The sequence below is a fragment of the Neolamprologus multifasciatus genome, chromosome 14 (assembly GCF_963576455.1).
Source record: "Neolamprologus multifasciatus chromosome 14, fNeoMul1.2, whole genome shotgun sequence".
In the NCBI taxonomy this organism is placed as follows: domain Eukaryota; kingdom Metazoa; phylum Chordata; class Actinopteri; order Cichliformes; family Cichlidae; genus Neolamprologus; species Neolamprologus multifasciatus.
Window position 1 is genome coordinate 31653907 of NC_140452.1, and position 21577 is coordinate 31675483.

Below are 21577 nucleotides of genomic sequence, written 5' to 3' on the forward strand. Positions count from 1 at the left end.
TGTCTGTCTCCCAAATACAGTCTGGAATGTTCCATAGGCTCTGCCTTCACTTTCTACTTTTAAATACTCTAGGACCAACAAGTAAGCCTACAGAGCGAGAGCGAAGCGCTCTAATCATAGTGACATGGTACTATCATCATATCACTATCATCAACACTGGAGAAACATTTTAGTCAGTTCACGATTCAGTTTCACAGATATTCACCCCGTCTTAGATTTATTCTGTCTCTTTTTTTCTTATTAAGTTTCACTTTGTTCTCATGTACACAGCCCCTTGCAACTCCTTCTCACTTATCCTGCCAGTTGATGCAGCATTGTTAACATGGCTTGTAACTTCCCAGAGCTCCCAGTGGGATGTGATTACGCTGTTGACTGAGCCCAGTTCAAAGTCAAACCAGTAACACGCACTGCTGACAATAAACAGAATTTCCAGTAACTAGAATTTCAAGCCTGTGAGTTAAGACAGAACTTAAAAACAAGCTGATCATATTACATGTAATTAAATTTTATAGTTTGTTTATCCTTCACAGGTGAGGAATCATTGACTCTCTTCTCCTGACTCTGTAATGACATCCTCTATTATCTTTAATGTTCACCTTTACTCTTATCTCTTCACTTAATTGCGGTGATATAATGAGAGAAAATTAGCAGAGGATAAAAAGGAGACTGTAAACAACAAGCTAAAATTGCAGGCCAGCAGCATCAGGCCCAGGAGATACGCAATAGCTGAGTTCAAGCAGCAGTCTGTTCAGTATAGTCTGAATTAAATAAGCTTTGACTGATACGTGTTTACATGACTGTGTAATGTGTAAAAAGATAAGGTTTTGGGAAAGTTGTTGCTTTGTACTAAAGTTAGATCACTGCTTTTACTGAGTTTGATGTGGTAGGCGGTGGATTATGAGTTGCAGTTTTGGTTTACAAATCGTTCTCTTCCCATCATTCTGGTACAAATCCAGTGGTTGAGACCTTGTCATAAACCTTCTGTATTTCAGTTCATTAAGGCCTCTGTTGATTGTTGAAATTAACTATGCTAGGCCTACCTTTAGGCTGTTCCACACTTGGCTAGATGTTGTGAAGGAGTCTATTCATCAAGGAAGGAATTTTGTTTTTTGACTCAAAGCATTTTATGCAACTTGTCTCATTCACCCATTCATATCCATTCCTATGAAAAGTTTTATCTATCCTGTTTCTACGTAAGTGCTTTCTGTCTAACATTAGAGATGCTCATGAGTTTATGAGCACATTCATTCTTTTTTAAATGAAGTTGGGATGAAATCATCTCCATGTTTTATCTGCCAGTCATGTTTTGTAATGGAATAAAGAGTGAATAGGTCTCAAGTAGGCCTATATACTACTTGAGACCTATTGGGGCGATCGTGGCTTAAGAGTTGGGAGTTCGCCTTGTAATCGGAAGGTTGCCGGTTCGAGCCCCGACACTTCACCCGTTGCCGCCTGGTGGTGGTCAGAGGGCCCGGTGACGCCAGTGTTCGGCAGCCTCACCTCTTTCAGTGCGTCCCAGGGTGTCTGTGGCTACAATGTAGCTTGCCATCACCAGTGTGTGAACGGGTGGATGACTGGATATGTAAAGCACTTTGGGGTCCTTAGGGACTAGTAAAGCGCTATACAAATACAGGCCATTTACCATATAGGTCACTATCAAATTATTAAATGATAGTGATAATGATAAATTATTTATGAAAACTGTGTAATTAGTGTAATTATATAATGTTGTAATTATTCCCAAAGAGTAAATGCAACAGTTTTCTCACAACCCTTGAATTAAAGCCGTAAGTCTGAATTTCAATTAATCAATCTTTAATGTTTAATTTAAAATCCACTGTTGTGATATACGGCCGCAAAATTACAAAAAATGTTTCACATCACTGTTGTTTTCTTTTGTGATGCTTGAAATATAATGAGTCTTGGTCTGCGTTTTTTGTTATTGTCTGTGCTGATATGGAGCTTTTTGAAAGGTGGTATCAATTTTTATTATATTATTTACTATATTTATTGTCAATCTTATTTTCAGGGCCAACTCCATGAATTTTCTTGGATTCCATAAGTTAAATATGATTCTACTGAAATATTGAAGCTCTGTAGCAAAATTAGAATGATGGACTCTATGAATTAAATGTTGATTGTGTAATGAAAATAAGTATAGTAGTCTCTTCCCTGGAAACCAAATGAGTGCATAATCTGACAGATTACACAACAAATCACACAACAGCTACAATTTTAATGTCCAAGATGATCAAGAATTTAAAAATGCTAGTCTGAGATCCTTCCATTTCTGTTCTGATTTAGACAGCACAGCTAAATTTTAGTTACTATTAGTGTTAATTTCAGAATTGGCTTTTAAGCCGGGCCATCATTCAATCGCAGAGTATAAAACACCATCTTATGCCACACCTATCTGGCATAAGGTGAATGTGGAATTATTAAGGGGTTTCTGAGAAATATATAGCATACGTGTGGCACTTTGGTCTCTGATTAATAAGTATAATTTATTGTAAGTGCTCATTTTATATAAACTGAAAGTGGAGCTGGTTTTTATATATTTGAATGATGTATGTTTTTGACATCCAAATAAATATCCGTTGAGTTTTTTGTAGCAGAAATGTTTAAAAAAGCTCTCCAGAAAAAGCTTTACAGCTTATGAAGCTTTAGCATACTGTATATGCTTAATCTTTATGAATATAATGAAGTAGCCATGCCCAGTATAAAGGTATAAATAATACAGTTATCCTTGAGTTATGATTTGAATTTTTGTGTGCATGATGAAGATTTACTGAACCCCACTGGCACAAAAGAGTTGCAGGGTTGTGACTGGAGGGCCTGTTTGACTAGATGAGCTTGTTAAGTTCTTCATTTACAGTGTGTCAGATAGTTCAAGGAAAAAGATTTCAGTATTCGCACATTACAAAAAGTTTCGTACTAGAAAAGAAGGCCTTGTGTTATTATCAGCCTTGGCATTTTTACTCAACATTATTGAGCTTTGGCTTTCTACCTGCATTTCTTTCTAATTCATCCCTATGCCCTAGTTAGCCTCAAAATGGGAAAAGAATATTTCAGATCACATGAATACTGTAGTTGCACACCTTCTAGTTCTCTAAGCAAGTCACTAATGAATTTTATGCACAGAAATAATTTACTCAGATAATAAATGGGAAAATTTAAAAGAGTGCACAAATTGAAATAACAATTTTCATCAGTCCACCTTTTCTAAATTCCTTTATCATTTCTTTGTGTTCAGAGTTTATTTATGGGTCTCTTATATCATTCCTTTTGAGTCTGGAATGTTTTGGACTACTCTTCATGAGCTGTCGATGACTAGCACCCCATCTCTGGACTTGATTTCAAACTTTTTTCTTTTCGTTTTGATCATTTTTGCTACTCCCGAAGAGAGGCAAGTGTTCACAAGTGCATCTGGTGAGAAAATATCTGCAAGCTATTGCACTTGTTTCCATCATGTCCTAGCATACAGGTCATTTTTGAAGGCAGCATGTTGGGCTTTATCAGCAGCAAATGGTGAGGTGCTAATTTTCAAGAAGGCTGAGCTTGGTTCACGTGGTTCGCCTATTTAATCATACTCATACTCAATCTCATGCATAAGTTTGGAGAATGTCATGTGTGAGTGTCTATAATATTAGTAGGTTGCTTAGGATCGTCTGTACGGACTCGCCGTGCCCAGACACTTTATGAGATGTGACTGGGCTGTTAAAAAATTTATGCCCTTCTTCTGCATAGCCTTTTCAGTGTATGTGACTGGTTAATGTTTTCAGTGACCTCACTCAACTCAGTCTCTGCAGCAACAAAATGTGGGCCATTATCAGAGTGCATCTTCCAACCCTCTCAACTTCCCTGCCGCACACATCTAGGTTAAATGCATTTGTTAATTTTGTAGTTTGAAAGATGAGTAAGCTCTTTATACCATTTCTACCATTTCTCAGTTTACCAGTCACTGATTTCTTTCTTCTTCTTTTTTCTTTAAAAAAAATCCCATTTGTGCTTTTCTTTGCAAAGATCCTTCAGAGGAACCTTAGTAGGAAATGCAACAGGTGGCAGGAAACAATATGCAGAATGCTTTTACTGGTCATTGTCTGGTCCTGGCCCTGTAGCTTGATACTGAGTGTGAATGTGTTATCGTATTTGCTCATTCAGTGAGCAAGGCATCATGAATGAGATCTGCTAGGTTATTGCCTCTATGTTCTGCAGCAGTTGCTGACAAAAAATGTATGGCTATTGTTTACCTGTTTTGTGAGATTAAAACCTCCTTCTATACACAATTCTCAAGGACTCTTAACCAGGGAGACATCTTTGTCTTTTTTAGACAGATTTTAAACTATGTAGAAGTTGCACTAAACTATTTCAGCAGCTTGTAGAGGTGTGGCATGCTTTCTGGTGCTTTGTAGAGTATAAGAAGCAAGACTAAGACGTGATTTTCATCTGAAAACGTGCGCTGGCACCTGATATTCTTTCATCTGTGCACTAAGACTGCCATCTGACCACCACAAACATTGCAGTAGGTGGGAATTTTCTTCGAGAACCCTCACCTAATAAAAAATTTAACGTCAGCCATCATTGCTACAGGCTCGTCTGGAAACCTTAGCAAGACACCAATTGGTGAGGTCAGATCCCCGTAGTGAATGACCATCCAGTGACACATCCTGGAATGAGGTTGTGCAGTCAAAAACTACAAATTTTTCTTTTCCTCAGGTAATGCACCCGTGTTGTGGAACATATCAGACTATTGTTATCCTGGTTTAGATATTCGTGGGGAAAATCAACTACATTTAATTTTTTTTTTACCACTTCAGTTCTCAGAGTCCTACAGAGTAATGTTCATCTAGAAACCTTTTGTCTGCAAGTCAATGTCGTGTCCATTATCAGGGATCTTGCTGCTGCTCTTCCTGCCTTGAGCTCCTAAAGTATGTGCATATAAGTACAATGAGGCAAAATTTGGCCCACAGTGCCAAATTTAAATGCAGATGGAATAACGGTCCTAGTTTATCTGAAATAGTCCTGATAGAACTAATCCTGGCAGAACTGTAGTGTTGCAAAAAAGAAGAAAAATGGGGTGATGAAAGCGATAGTCAGACAGGCTGTGAGAATGCTGAATTCAGCCTCAGCTTAACATGTTGTATTTTAAATATTCACTAATTTTCTCAGATTTCTCAGTTATCCTGACCAGTCACTCTGGTGGTTACATTTGCTAGTTTCAGGGACTGTCAAATTGAAATCACATTTAACTGAGTCTCTTTTCCTAATCACAGATCAGTTATGAAAATGAAACTTTGCAGCAGATCAGTCAACATTTCTAAAATGTATCTGGTAGAGCACACAACCTGACATGTGCTCTGAAGTAAACAAAAAAAAAAGGAAAGTGGAAAGCTAGAAATAATTAATTGGCTGTGTATGGGTAAGTTTCAGGTCTGTTGGTTCCTAAAGTTGCAAAGTTAACACGTGTTTTTATTTTCCATCTTTTATATGCTTTGCTTCTTGCTATTGAGTGTTTGCTAATTTGTTCTTTTTCTTTGTTTTGTTTTGTTGCCGTCTCCTGTTCTTCTCCACGCTGAACCTTCGACTTCAACCATGGCGCCCGAAATACAGGTAAAACACAATTAGTTCTTACGTAAACGACACATAAGGCTATGCTTATGTTTGAAGGTTTGAGCGTGTGTATTTTGTGTGCTTGTGCATATGCTAGCGAAAATGGCTTCCTCTTACTCTTGGCAGAGTTTCCCTCACTGCTTTACATGGTTTCATGTTGAAGGGTGGACGATGAATCATTCCCGCCCCCACAGCTACTTTCAGCATTGGATTGTGTTGACTTTGACCAGTTGCTGCTTGTTTGTGTTGTTTCACCTCATGCAGTGACAGCCATATGGTGTGTTTGGGTTTCTGTGATGAATTACATTCATCAGTTTCAGCTGCCTTGGAGAGAGAACAGCTCATAGCACAAACCCAAAGATCTAAATAATGGCTGCACAGCAGCCTCTTTCTCACAGTGCTAAAAATGTCTGTGCGTAGGGTCCTGTTTTTCCTGCCCTGGATAGTCCTTAGTCAAAAGATATTCAGGCGGCAGCACTGGGGTAGCTTGTCAGTATTCATGAGAAGACGTCAGATTTTGCTCTGCTGTGACTTTTCAAATGTTGGTCAACGGCGTATTTAATTTCGCACAACAGTTTAGCTCATGCATAATAACCTGGTGTATAGATGCAAAGTGGTGTGTAGTGGGAGAGTCGGTGTAATTGAAAAAGACTGATGTATTCTTTCTGTCATGGTCGTGTTATTGCTCGACCTGAGTGTGAATGCTTCAGAATGTGGGAATAGATGCATTTGTCTGGGAGCTGGATATACTGTATGACATCCACCTCCATACTAACTTTGAATTACTTGAACTGATTAGCATCATCCTTCATCACAGGACCAAATTTATCCCACTATTCGCTTTCAGAGCTATTTAATTTATACATACATTATTCAACACTAGAAAAAATAATAATGTTCTCTAAAAATACTTTATTATGATCAGAAAGTTGTGGATACTTAACATACACAGACTTATATTGTGCAAGAGTCAATATGATGACCCAGATAAAGCATTGAAGATACACATCAGAAACAAAGCTGGACATGACTGACATGGCCAGCATGGTCGGTGGTCTTAATCTGGAGGGAGGACTCGATCTGACAGGAGATGTGGAAGTGAACAAGCTAACAAGTCAGCAGAGACCTGAAAGGAGAATCCTCAGGAGAACAGCTGAACTCTGCCTTTTTCCTCCTCAGTCAGTTCAGGAAATGCGGTTGAATCCAGCTGAGTGAGGAAGACAAAATGCGTGCGTAGGTGGAGGGTAATGTTATAAAAGGTTGAACTATGATTTTATGCTCGCAGAGATGTTGAAGGAACTGCTAAAGAACAGAATATTTGTCAGTTTGCTCACTGATGCAAAGGTTACACATCTTCAGGCCAGCTTCGGCACGGCATTTCTTTCTTCAATTTATGCCTCGGTGACTGTCTATCAGTAAACTAAAGGGTGTCCTCGAATGTTAATTCTCAAAATGAACAAAATGTTCTGTCAAATGTCAGATCTCCTGTGTCAGCTAGTGCCGAAATGTTTTCCTCTAAGCAGCCTCATCAAAGGCAGCGTTTCAGTGAAACACAAATCTCCAAGATCAGTGAGACATTCTGGATTTGATCTCAAACTTTAACAGTTTTGTCTTTATGACAATTGGTCTTAGGCCTGTTAGACATGTTTTTTCTTTGTCAGAACCATTGATCCATGACGAGATCTTTTAAAGCTGGAAATAGAAGATTGTTTTGTTTATTTGCTATTTTTTTCCTGTATAAGGACAGTGAGATTTATGGGGCAAACATATTCATAATGTAAAATGTCGTTTCAACTAAAGGCTGCAGTGCATTTCTTTATATATAGTATAATAAATTCAGTCCACTCCCTGGGTTTTTTTCATTCCAGTCAGAAGTACTTGAAAGTGAAAAAGCAATACTTACATATCACCTTTTTCATGATGTGCTAGGGCTGGGCAATATGGCCTAAAATTCATATCGCGATATAATTTGAAGCATGTGCGGTAACGATATATATCACGATGTATTCCTTTCTTCTGTATAACGTATTTTCCACACTATAAGGCACACTTAAAATCCTTTAATTTTCTCAAAAATCGAGAGTGTGCCTTATGTATGAATTCTGGTTGTGCTTACTGACCTCGAACCGATTTTGGTGTGCAGAAATCTGTTAAAAATGTTTTAGTACAACTTTGGTAAACCGCACTGCTTGATGGATTGTCAGAGCATTATGCATTAGTGAGGAGCTTCGCGGAGTAATCTGGGTCCAAAACTCCGTTCACTTCAGGTCCCAAAGTCAAACAAACACTGAGAGTTAAAAACTGTCTAAATTCTTTCATCTTTAATAAAATCATCAGTGTTGCTGCTTTACCAGGTGTAACAATTACGTTTAACATCCATACGTCCATTAAAACAGAAGTTATTAAGTTTAACGGAGTTAGAAGTTAACAGGAAGTTAGCTCGCTAGTTTCCACCTAAACATGACCCACCATGTTCTGACTGAGAGATTTTTGAAACTAATTAAAATGTACAGCTTTGCTACCACTTCCGACATAAATTAAGACAGAAAAATAAACAGCAGTGGCGTTTGGAGGGTTACTGAAGTTGGACTACCTGGTATATAATGTTGTGCTACGTGATTGCTAGTGACACAGCTATGTTAGCATAACATTAGCACAGTGAAGCTGGAGGATGAACGCCAACTTTTTTTCCACTCGATAAAAGTTAACGTGACGGATTCTGGTGGTCAGGGTCAAATGCAATCGCATAGCAGGATGCTATACACGGGGCAAACTTCAGTCATGAAAACAACTGAGATTATTCATCCACAATACCAGGTTAGTTATTAATATACTGCAACAACATTGGAATAGAGCAGCTGCGAGAGAATTCAACATTAATGAATCAATGTTACGGAAGTGGAGGAAGCGCAGTTTTTGGCTTTCCCCATATTTCAAAAGTGCTTCATCTCTTTGCTATGACTGTCGGCATAATTTGCAAATGATAATGGCTGTAGCCACTGCGATGCTTTCTCTATCTCTAAATCTCTATCGTTGGCCAAATTTATATTGTTTATATCGTATATCGTTTATATCACCCACCCCTATGATGTGCACATTTTTAAACAGGCTAAAAAAATATGAAAAATAGAAACACTAAAGTTTCTGTCCTTTTCTCAATCCATCATCCAAGCACCAATTAATCTTCTCCAAATGAAGGCTGAAGAAGTGATGGTGTCCATTACAGGGCAACACATATAGTAACACAACAAATGGCACTCACATTGAAACCTACTGTCAGTTCAGACTAACCAGTTAACTAACAGGCATGTCTTTGGACTATGGGGGTGAAGACGGAGTACGCTGATAAATCTCATTCAGGAAGAGGGAGCCAATGCAAACTTCTGAGACCTCTTGTATGTTTAGAACACATTTCACATGATGAATATTGTGTGAGGACTTGAGCAAGAATTTTACCTAATTTAAAGTTTACAGAATTTAATATAGGCAAACACAGTGGTGCTGTGATTAGCACTGTTGGCTGTACTGGCCGGGGACTTTCTGTGTTGAGTGTTGCTGTTCTCCCCATGTTTGTGTGGGGTCTCTTCCTCCAACAGTCCAAAGACATGCAGTTAGTGGGGTTAGGTTAATTGGTAATTCAAAATTGCCCATAGGTGTGAATGTGATTGTGAATGGTTGTCTGTCGCTATGATCTTGGCCCTGCGACAGACTGGCCACCTGTCCAGGGCGTACCCTGCCTATTGCCCTATGGTAGCTGGGATAGGCTCCAGCACCCCCACAACTCTAACAAGAAGTGGAAGAGAATGGATGGATGGATGGGAAATTTAATACTCTTTTTGAAAATTCAAAAAACAGTGGCTAACAAATCCTCCAAATGTCTGACAGTGAAATCCAGTTTAGATATCCAGCCCTCGCTATACCTCAAGATTTATGAATCAAGAAATTAAAAAGAAAAGATTGCAAATTGCAAAATTGTGTTCAGTTATTTCAAAGAGAACATTTAATGTTATTTTAATGTTTAACACCACCAATAACTTCTAGACAGGCCACAGGGGAGAGATCATACAACATAGAAAAGTAGACAAGATGAACCAGAAAGGAGGGTGCGGGACGGAGCTTCTTCCCATTATCAACCTTCCTGTTAAAACCAATGATGACTGTGAGCGCATGAAGAATGGTGGTGTGACAGTTTAATAAAGTTAAGAGGTTTTAGCTGTGAAGCTTTAGATCTATGCATTCGGCCACCGTGGTCAGACATCGATCAGAGCTGAACAAGACAGAGAGAAGGAGAAAAAGACAAGCAGTTTCTTTTACACATAAAGTCAAGAAGTGTGTCTGACTTCTCTTGAAAAGTGGTTAAAAAATGTTGGTGCATATACCACTGAAAAGCATATGAGACCTTGTGGTATTTTATTTCTTTTCTTCAACAGCTTAACTTAAGGCATAAGGTTTCTGACTTATAAAACAGAAAAAAGCAGTGAAGCACATTTATTTTTATTCCTGAACAGAATAAAAAAATATTTTAGTGGTTAAATGTTGTTCTGGTTAAATTCTGACTTCTCAAAGAATTCCATTTTGGATATAAACATTTGAATTCAATTCAAGACTAATAAATATTTTAGAAATCTGTCAAAAGTCTAAAACTATATGTTCTTATTTTTGAAAGAGGTCTTTTAATAAATTTGTTAATCCTTATATTTCTACATTTTTTGATAACATTTATACTTTGTGCTGTTTATTTCACTTTTAATTTCCCCCCTAAGAATGAAATACAGATATTTCCATGTGACCATGTATTTTCATACAGTCAAAATGACAGCGTAATGAATGTGTCAGATAAAACAATGTCTGAGCTTTACTGAACTACCTTCTTTTCATACTGATAATTAGACGTAATAACTTTATTTTTTAATATTTAATCATTAGACAGCCATTCAAAATAAATTTAGATTTGTTATTTGGGTTTAGCTTATGGAAGATAAAGAGTCAGATTCTGGAAGAAGTCACATTGCAAATGATCATAGGTTAAAGTGTTACATGAAAAAAAAAACAAACAACTGCATTATATTCAACTATTTATTCTACATACATTCAAACCCAAATGACCCTGCAACTGAGCCCAAGAGCCAGATACAAACCTTTGAACTTACACAGAATAAAGAAGCAAATGGAGGAGCGTGTTCAGAGTGCTTCAGGATAACATTAACAGAAATATCCGTGAAACAGATGTTCTCTGCAGAGTCACAGATGATCAGCTGGGCGTCTGGCATGGCACGAAGTAGCAGCTAGCCTACAAATCTAAGAATTACACAGAGAAAAAGAGAAACTCTTTATTCAAAGATCAAAATCATCAAAAGTTTAAAAAGGCATTGACATCAATTGTAGCCGTTGCAGACTGTCTGCAGCTTTACTGTAAACTGTACTATTTCTTGGCAGGAGTAATTATGTATAGCTGTTTTCAGGGAACAGCATCCACTTAATCAAATTCAGTAATTTCTGTAATTCATTCTGATTCATCAGCTTTTGGAGAGAGGAAAAAAAAAATTTCCTCAAAGGCATGTATTCCATAGAAAAAGCACTGATTAATAAACCCTAATGGCACAGCTTATAACAACCTATAGCTATGCTCTTGTTACCATCAAGATCAGGCCATGAACCCATTACCACAGCCTAAATTGAAAATAGAAAATAGAAAGCTATGCTTCAATGCATAACAGATGTAGTGAGAAAAAGAGAGACAAGTGAATAAATTGTATGCCAAAATCACTCTCACTCAAAGGTAAACAGTCATATATTTCATACCTAATGCTTCATATACACCGAACCTGAAGACTGAAAAGAATTAGCACCATGTGAGAACTACATTTTTCAGGGATATTAACCACAGCTGGCTGTTTTATTTATATCTATTATATAATATTATTTACTGTATCTATTACGAATATGGGCAGGTGTTCTTTGACAATCATCTAGAATAAGGATTGTATTTTTTTGTGCTGAATGAAATCTATTTTATGAGGCTTATGACTTACATTATGTTATGACATCATAACATAATGTAACGACAATATCAAACTGATCATTGTTCTGTCTTTAACTACATCTGATAGCATGATCTCGACCAAACTTTCTGATAAATTGGCAGGAATCAACAGACCCTACAGTGTTACTGTAGCTGGGCTGGATAAATCCTGTATCTATGTTATTATTTATGATATGAACAAGTTATTATTTACTATTATTTCTTTTGACAGAAAAATGAGAGAAAATTCTGAACAGACAGTGTGCGGTGTATAAATGAGTGGAGGAGTATCGCACCTGCTCACAGTGTTCTCTTTGGTTTTACACCAGTCACCCAGTTGCTGAAAGACTTTTAATAGCACTGTACACGAAGTGCCTGTTCCTGACGGTAAAGCACTGTGTGAGTAAATTGTGAGTAGATTACACATTAATTACATTTCTTTTACTGTGCTCAGTTACACTGTGGAGCGTTGGAGTCACATACTCATGGTTTCATTCCCACTTATCCAGGATGGATTACAGTACTTTGGATCTACAGGATTAGTAATTATATTTCATGGAGAAAAGGAGAAAAATGCATGAGAGCAATATCTAATGCTCTGTGGCATAGTGTTGCACTCAGGAAACAAACTGTAACTTAATTTTGTTTTTAAATTTATTGATTTATTGACAAGTCACTGTTGAGTAAAATGAGGAATAGCAGAGGGTTCATGCCATGATAAATATTCTGTATGGACCATTTTGACACACAGAAACACAAAGGCCTACAATCACGCGTATAGACTAACATGCATGCATGAGTGCAAACACTCACAGTTATTTGGGATATTAATTAAATTGTTTGTTTCCTTGTAAATCTACTACATGAGTATATACAGAAAACAGTGACATTTTGGCATCTTTACAGCAAATTGCTGCCCTGAAGAAAGGAAGTTTCTGATGAGTGAAGGTGGGGTGGGAACCAATTTGTAATTGATGTATCAATAGGAACCCCCAAGCTCTCAGAAAGTAGGGTGTTTTATTTTGTTTCCCACCAAATAATAATTCTAATGCTGTAGATGGCGAGGACGTACATGGAATATCTTCATTTAACTGAGACAAAATCTTTCATAGGACTTTGGCTTTTTTCTCTAAAGAGAAATTTTATCTCTAACCTTGAGTGGCTTTTACAAAATAACCATATTTCTTGAATATCACAAATTGATAGAAATATTAATAATGGACATGATCCCGTTGCTTAGATGTCAAACTAATATACAGTCCCCACATTTCTGAAGATGTGAAAGGATGAAAATGTCAGAAATCATTTAAAAAATATATGTTGCTCTGTAAGAAAATGCCTGAGATGCACCCTTATTTGTATGTGAAACCTACTTTCAGTTACACGTTCATAAATTTAAGGCATAAAAACTATAATCACGCATCAATAACCTTGCTGTTTCCTTTATGGTAATGTTTATTTAAAAGCTCCCTGACCTCTTCAGACTGGCACTACTGTCATTTGTCATCTAATACTGAATGGCTGCTTATACTAACTAAACAAATCAGAGAGACCAAATGTTAGGAGGTTCTTTGAATAGGTTACATTGATTTCTTCACTATGTGTAATAAGTGTTGTGATAACCATGATCTTTGTACATGACAGCATTGCAGGAAATGCAGAGTAAACCTTGAGTAAATGAAACTGGAATTGTTTATTTTGTTACTTGACAGATTATTTCAGACTGTTTCAAATATAATGTCAGGGGTTTGATGCTGGATGAGAACACTGAGTGTCACTTGTAGTAAACAAAGATAAGTAACGGGGAAGGTTTGCAACATGTTAGTGAGACCTGCTATGATGACGGTGGAACTGACAAAAAGAAAGGAGGCAGAGCTAGAGGTGGCAGAGTTGACGATGCTAAGACTTTCACAGACCAGAATGGACAAGATTCAAAATAAATATATCATATTCAGACAAAATATATGAAAACACTACAGTGTAGTGATCAAAATCATTTTATAATGTCTGAAAAACAAAAAACCAGCACTGTGATACTCCACTCTCTCTAGTAGTGCATATGTTGTTACGAATAACTGAAGTCACAGAGATCACAGTCAGCTACCCTGTCAGTTTTGATTGTAGCTGTGGCCAGGACTGCCTCGGTGTTGTGAGCAGGAAGAGTGGGCAAAGTGTTACATCCCACACAAAAAGCCCCACACAGGATGTGCAGGATGTATAGATGGTGAGGGCTTGTCTCTATTTAGGTTCAAATTAAGTGTTGGTGGAAAACAAAACTTGAAAGGAAGAGACAAGAATCAAAGGTCAGCTAGTATAACTGCAGCCTTCAGGACACACAGACAAACAGCATTTACCAGAAACATAGCTGTATGGGTCCTATGGCCTTTTTTTAAAGATTAAAAAAAATATGTAGCTTTTATCGAACTGACAATGAGAAGTTTTGTTTCTTTAGGTTTTGAGTGATGTATGCTGACCAGGAAATCAGAGCAGACATGTGAAGTATGAAAGACACCAACAGTTACTGGGGAATCAAAGAGTATTTGATAGACATTGTAGACAGAGTTGATGCAGTTGTTGCAGTCTAAAATGAGCTGTTGTGCTTCAGCAGAAGCAACATTTATGAGACTTGGGTTGATTAGTTTTCAAAATTGAATAAAGCATTTCTAGCATGCTCTCCATCATACAGTGTGACGACATCAACACCGAGCCCTTTACTTGTTTTTTTATTTATATTTTTTGTTACTCTTTTGCTTGTTTGTTTGTTTGCACGTTTTTACTGCTACTGCTAAAAATTCCAATCATTAAATTGAACAAGAATTCACATACATATATAACTGAAGTGTTTTTTCTTCTTTTTATGATATCACAATGCAAAAAAGAAGAAAAAACATTTCAGTTGTAATTACGTTTTAATTACATGGATGGTGGCTTCATTGTTCTGTGACATAAAAATTGATGATTTAAAACTTAAATGCATTCCAAAAATGTAACCTTTGCGGGTACTCATGTTGTAGGCGAATTAGCTAAACAGTGAGTGATCCGCATGAGGCTTTGGGCCTATAGTATGCCTGCAGCTGTATTTTTACATTACAGGAGTCTTTGTCATCAGAGCCCCAGGGCTCTAAAACAAACTGCCTGGAAAAAAGAAAAGAAAGAAAAAATTTTAGTGCAGAGCATACTTTTACTGATAGCAAAGTAGACGGCACATATGGTGAGTGGTTGTGAAGTCAAATGCCTGGAGCAGAGTAGAGAAGCATTCTTGTCTGGATACTTTTTGTTCCTCCTTTTTTTTCCCTTCAAGCCATTCCAGGTAAGGTGACTCCTGAGATAAAGAGAAACTGACACTGATTCATATGCATGCATGCATGCATTTTACTCAAAAAAACAAAAAAAAGATTAATCATATAGTCACAACAAAATTACTCATCGCTAACAGTCAACTGATACTTGTCTTATCAGGTGACATTATTCTTAAAATGTGGATCTTTTCTGTGAAACAAGCCGTGAATGCAGTTCCAAAAGGCACAAGTGTCACTGTAGCATCATGTATAATGCATGAAAACATTCACTTGTGTTTTCATGCTAAAATACAAATCTTTTACACTTCATCCATTTGACCAATCACCATTCATGGTTTGACTCTCAATGAGAAGTCCTGTCTTCTATAACATAAAACACTAAAATCTAAAATGTATTCAGTATAAGCTTCACATTACTTTTGGCAAATTGCAAAAAAGAACTTTTGTTTTCTTTTATTTAAGGTCAAAATTACAAACAGCCCTTGTGAAAGAAAAAGGGGGGAAAGAGGAGAATGCCAATTAGCTTTTACAAGTCAGTCTGTGTAGGAAAATGCAAAACTCATGGGTTTGGTTTAAAATATGTTTGAAAAGTAGAGTTTGCTCTGCTTTCATATGCCTTCATTTGTATTTTTATTATATTTTTTCTTATACAGAATATAAACCACATTGTCAGGACTGAAATTTAATTATTTATTTTTCAGTTTTTCTATTAGCAAAATCCTTCCTATAATAACTCCATGTTTTTATCCAAATTTGGTCACAAAATGACAAAAATTATCCCTGATTTCATGTACAGTTAGCGCCATAGTTTTTTTGAAAGTGAAACACTTCCTTTAATTTTGCCTCTCTGCACTCCCACAGGACAGTTTAACCAATGAAGTTGGGATTCAAATGTAGACTTTCAACTTTAATTCAGCAAAAGTATTACATTAATTATTTAGAGTCTTTTTATGTAAGCTTAAAAGAACTCTGACTGACAAGTACTTTCATGGTTTTGAGGTCTGGCACCTTGTTTTGAGGTATAGACCAGGTCTATATATACAGTACTGTGCAAAGGTTTTGGAAACACAAAGCATAAGGAAGAACAAGAAGTGCTGGAAGTGATGGGGTGGCCCCTACAGAGCCCTGATCTCAACATGATATGTCATGAAGAGACAGAAGGATGTGAAGAAGCCTACATCCACAGACGATCTGTGGTTAGTTCTCCAAGATGTTTGGAACAACCTAACAGTTTCTTCAAAAACTGTGCGCAAGTGTACCTAGAAGAACCAATGCTGTTTTCAAGGCAAAGGGTGGTCACACCAAATGTTGGTTTGATTTAGATTTCTCTTTTGTTCATTCACTGCATTTTGTTGATTGATGACCAGTGTTGGTGAAGTTACTTGAAAAAAGTAATCAGTAACTAATTACCGATTACTTCCCCCAAAAAGTAATCCTGTTACTTTACTGATTACTTATTTTCAAAAGTAATTAATTATTTAGTCACTTAGATACTTTTTAAAAACACGATTTACAACCTGATTTACAACCTGAATAGGTGATAAAGCGATAGATCTTTCAGCCCAATTCTACTTTTTCTGCATAATCCATCATACAAAATGAAATCAAATGGAAAAGTCTCTTTTTAAAACTTGTTTTATTAGTTTTAACCTTTTAACTTTATGCATCAAGCAAAAATTCAATTATATGCAACATTCACTGACTGGAAGAAATTAGTTTAACATTTAAACCTATTTTCTGCACATTCCAGCACATAAAATAATTTTGTGTGTGTGTTTACACTCACTCTTTCAAATAGATGCATGTAAAACACAACAGAAAATAAATAAAGTCAAAGACTAGCGGTCCTTTTGCTCTATTTTCACCTGTAAAGCAGGAGTGGTGCAGGCGGAGGTTTGCCCTGGTGCAGGTGTGCCGCAGCGGTCAGTGGAAGAATCCGCGAGTTTCTCTGTGAGTTTCCCATTACGTGGTAGCGCACTCCTGGTGCTTGCTAGGAAGTTTAGTGGTTTTTTTCGCTGTAAAAAGAAGTTTTCTTCCCGCGCACAACGGACACTAATGTTTTTGTCTCTTTTTATGGAATCAAACTCAAAATAAGGTCAGTACTTCCACGCTTTAAATGCTGCACGCTCATACTCTCTCCCGCACTTGATATATGATCCACTGTTGATCTGCACACAGCTGTTGTCACGAACGTCGCACTTGCTTACGTCATTGTCATGAGACATTCTTGCAAAGAAATCACGGTTTTAGTAACGCAGTAACGCAGCGTTCCTACGGGAAAGTAACAGTAATCTAATTACCGTTTTTGCAGTAGTAATCCCTTACTTTACTCATTACCTGAAAAAAGTAATCAGATTACAGTAATGCCCATCTCTGTTGATGACAATAAATGATTAACACGTCTAATGATGTCCATGGGTTCCACACTTCAGGTAGTTATATATTTAAAATTCAGTGAGATTGTACAGTTACTTTTGACCTTATGAAAATTGCGTCTGTAAAAAGAAGTGTGTAATGAAAATAAACAAAAAAGAAAAGTTAATGCAGTGTTTTCACTGAACCTGTTAAAACACAGCTGAACGTCTGCACCACTAATTGTTTGTTATGTGTAGATACAGATGAAACAATGATGACACAATTTAATATTTTATAACAACTTTGGGACTAACTTTCACATCTGCTCCAGTTGTTCCTTCAGCCCTCGATACTTAGATTTTATATATACGCCGTATATACACTGTGTGTATAAAAGATTTTATAAAACGAGTAAATGTTGCACACACTCAATTTATTCACTGACCTTGAGTTTTGAAAAAGGGTCTTTCAAACTAGATGTGACAGACTTGCCAGAGCTTTTTAAGCCCATATAATAACAATTCATTGCTTTTGCTTCTTTCCATCTTTTTTTTTCTATTGCAAATATTTAGCCTCAGAGTCTATGTGGTTTATTGCAGATAGAATAGGCAGAGATTGGTGTTCGAGGGTCAGGAATCCTTTGAGACTTTGAGGGAAAGTGTCAGGAGGTGTGAAGAAGAGATTGCACAATGTCATGACAAAATAGTAAAAAGTGCAGCATATTCACTGGGTTTATATTGCTTCACACAGAAGCCATCTCAGGTGCAGTGCCTTGATGTTTTAACGTTATTTTGCCCCTACAGATCTGACTGTTTTCAATGTTGTGGACATGTGAAAGTATTCATTTGACAATAGGATTTTAACTTATTTTAATTGTACTGTATAGTAATGATCCATATGATTATGAAAATCATCTTGACTGTCTGTCGCTTAAAGTTTGATCATTCGAAGTGCATGAACCTTACGGTGAGCAGCAATAATATGCACAAACAATTCAACAAGTCATATAAAAGCTATTGAATGTTAAATTCTTTAGTCTTTCCCAGCTAGATATGTATGGGAAATATCAAGGGAAGAAAGCATTGGTACATTGGTACTCAAGTGACTGCTGGTGACACAAAGTGGGTGGAACACAGATAAACTTTCAGGTTGCAATGGAAGTGACAAGCAGTGAGAGATATGACCTAGTAGTAAATACATTAGAGTTACCGAGGTGCAACTGTGTGCAAGTGATCAGTGGTCACTGTGTGATGGATGAATTGCTTCCAGTGTGGGCGGAGCTTAAATGATTCTGTACTGAATGCGAATGAGAAACATGCAGTATCATGATGAAGAAGGAGCTGGAGTAAAAGCTGGAAGTTAGCTCTAACAATAGTTTTGTTTCCAATGCAGTATTTAGAATTTTGAACATTGAACAAACCCCTGAATTTTAAATGTGACTTTACAGTTGGCTACAGCAAAATACGAAACACATTTCAACATGTTATCCCTTCCACCACCGGATTTGTAACCTCTCTTTGTCATCTACCTTCGACTGTGCTTCGCCACAGTCTGAAGCCTTTCGCTTCCTCAGCCTTGCTCCACAGTCCCGGAACTCATCCGATTTGGCTGATCTGCTCTGGAATTTACTTTTTACTTGCTCAGATTAGTTTGCCAATCTAGACTCTACATGGTTCAGCTAAGGTTTCCCGATTGCTCTACACACCCAGCAGCTGGCCCGGTTTTCCACATCTCCAGTCATCCACTCTGTCTCATCTAAATATTCCATCACATTTAACCCTCCATAATTATTCATCTTCAAACTGCAGTCCACTATATATTTATCGATCTGTCTCTTCTAGCTTGGGCTGTCTTGTGATATAGAAGTCTCGATAGCAAAATGTGTATAAAAAAATGTATTGCTGTCTGCATATTGTTTACACACATTTAGTCAATCAGACATGCTTCTTAATACTAATACCTGTGTTGCAGTGTTTTTTATTTACAGTTTTGTGGTGCAGCTTTCCAGCTGCTCTGCACAGCACACACTCCCTCCCTTCAGCTCCGAGCATCTTACTGAAATAGGAAGTCTTGACTGATTGATGGAGAACAGCTGTGTGGGTCAGCCTCCCCTGACACCACACCCTAAACCCACTGCTCCACCCCTCCCCAGCAGCTGAGCCACAAACTACACCCCGCCACACCCAAGCTCTACTTTTTTGCCTTTTCTATATCAGTGCTTTCTATCGAACATTCAAGCACATTCTGGTGTATGAATCGGAGAGTATTTGGGGGTTAGTATCTTGCCCAAGGATATTTGGCATGCAAACTGCCAGTTTGGATTCTCCACAGAGTGGAGCAGGAGCAGATAAAGATTTGACTCACCCCGATGAGAGTCTGCTCATTGTGTTCGCTACAAGGAATCAACTCGTAGAGCCAGCTCGTTTACGGACGACACATTGCTAACAGCTAAAATATTTGGATACTATACTAATAGAGGTTTACTTTGAGACAGGCTTAAAATTAAATGGTCTGGAGCTTATGTCACATTTTGCACACTACAGGTCAGAGAGTAGCTGGCCAGTCTTTATAGACCAGTCCATTGCTTCCATGCAGACTACGAGTTACTACAGTAACCTGTCACTGACCTGTCTCTAGGTCTGTGTAACTGGAACTTTTGCAGTCATTTTCCAAATGACTTCCATAAACCTCCAAACAACCACATGCAACTGTTTGGGGAATATTCATTTTTCCCTCATGACTGGTGGTTTCCAGATGGTCTGTACGCCTGTGTGACTGATTCTGCATCGGCAACATGGTTGTTACGCGTCCAAAATGGCTGACAGGTTAATGTCACATGATTACTGGTCATATCAATCCAAAACCTCAATAATTAAGCACAGGATTTGATACTGAATTGTACAGAGCCCCTCTGATGACATGGTCCAAAAAATAAATAAATTGTGACCACAAAATACTACTTCGTGCCCTCGAAAGAGTATAACGTGCCCACGAAATACTTATTTGTGGCCACGAAACACTATTTCGAGGGCACGAAGTAGGTATAATGTTCGCACAAAATGCTAATTTGTGGGCACGAATTGGGTATAACGTGGCAACGAATTACGCATTTGTGGCAACAAAATAGATAACGTGCGCACATCATATTGATACAATTCCTGGACAGCTGCGTAGAGACATAAGCATAAGAGTAGGCTAAACCTATACACCATGGACAGAGACAGTATGATTGAGTTTTATTTTAGGCTGGGAATGAGCTACAAATGCATTTTGAAAAGCCTGCAATGCAAGGAGCCATTATTACGGAGAGACATTTAAACAGGATATTAAGATAAGATAACCTTTATTAGTCCCACACGTGGGAAATTTGTTTTGTCACAGCAGGAAGTGGACAGTGCAAAAGTTATATAGCAATTATTATTATTGAGAGCCCAGTTGCTTTACAGACGTAAGTATGACCTGGATGCCAGGATAGATTTTATTGTCAACCAACTGCAAGGGTCTGGGAAGGATCACGGTTATTGGTCAAGTGTTTCGTGCCCACAAATTAGCATTTCGCGTGCACGTTATACTATTTGGAGGGCACGAAGTAGTATTTTGTGGCCACAATTTATTTATTTTTTGGACCATGTCATCAGAGAGACTCCGTAGAATTGTAAGAGGTTCATGACTCCATCAGTTGTCACAGTTTGTCAAAATTTCCCCACCCATTGGCAGTTCTGTTGGTTTTTTGCTTGTTTTTGTTGTTGTTTATTTTATAGAATAGCACATAATTTTGTATATTTACTGTCTTTTGATTATTTGTTGCTCTTGTTGTATGCCACTAATGAAAAAATAATTCTCTAAAAAATGTGAACATCTGAGATGAAAATAAATAAAAGATAAATCAATAAGGACTTAATACAGTAGAAGAGTGGTGATTACACTGAAAGACCCTGCTTAGTACATTGATCTTCTTATTAGCCTTTAATTTAGTCAATAAGTGTGTGCGCACACATAGATAGCAACAGACAAACACACCCATCCATCCACACACCCTCACACACACACTCATTCAAACCAATAAGCACCCAGAGTCAGTAATAAAAAGTAAAGCAAAAGTTTCTGAGCTCAAACCTACAATGCATGAAGTCAGCCGTCAGGATTTCTTGGGGTAAAACACTGCATTTATATGCACACAGCTAACTACCTTTCTCCAGTGAGACCAGCCAACATCTTTTTTTACTCTGAACTGTAACAAATACAGTTAAACCAGGCAAGAGCCTCACATGAATCCACTTACACAATACAC

The 21577-nt window shown here is 37.5% G+C and overlaps 1 long non-coding RNA gene across 2 annotated transcripts in view; it reads left to right on the plus strand.

The window, feature by feature from the left end:
* LOC146504385 (uncharacterized) overlaps nucleotides 1-21577 on the plus strand; it is a 200374-nt gene that overhangs the window by 60951 nt on the left and 117846 nt on the right. Inside the window, exons 2-3 of one of the 2 annotated variants that reach the window (XR_014868727.1) lie at nucleotides 5611-8313; nucleotides 8519-10216. The exons of the other annotated variant lie outside the window; for it this stretch is intronic. This is a non-coding gene — a long non-coding RNA (uncharacterized LOC146504385). Of the gene's footprint in view, nucleotides 1-5610; nucleotides 8314-8518; nucleotides 10217-21577 lie in introns of those variants that run through there. 2 annotated transcript variants of the gene reach the window in all.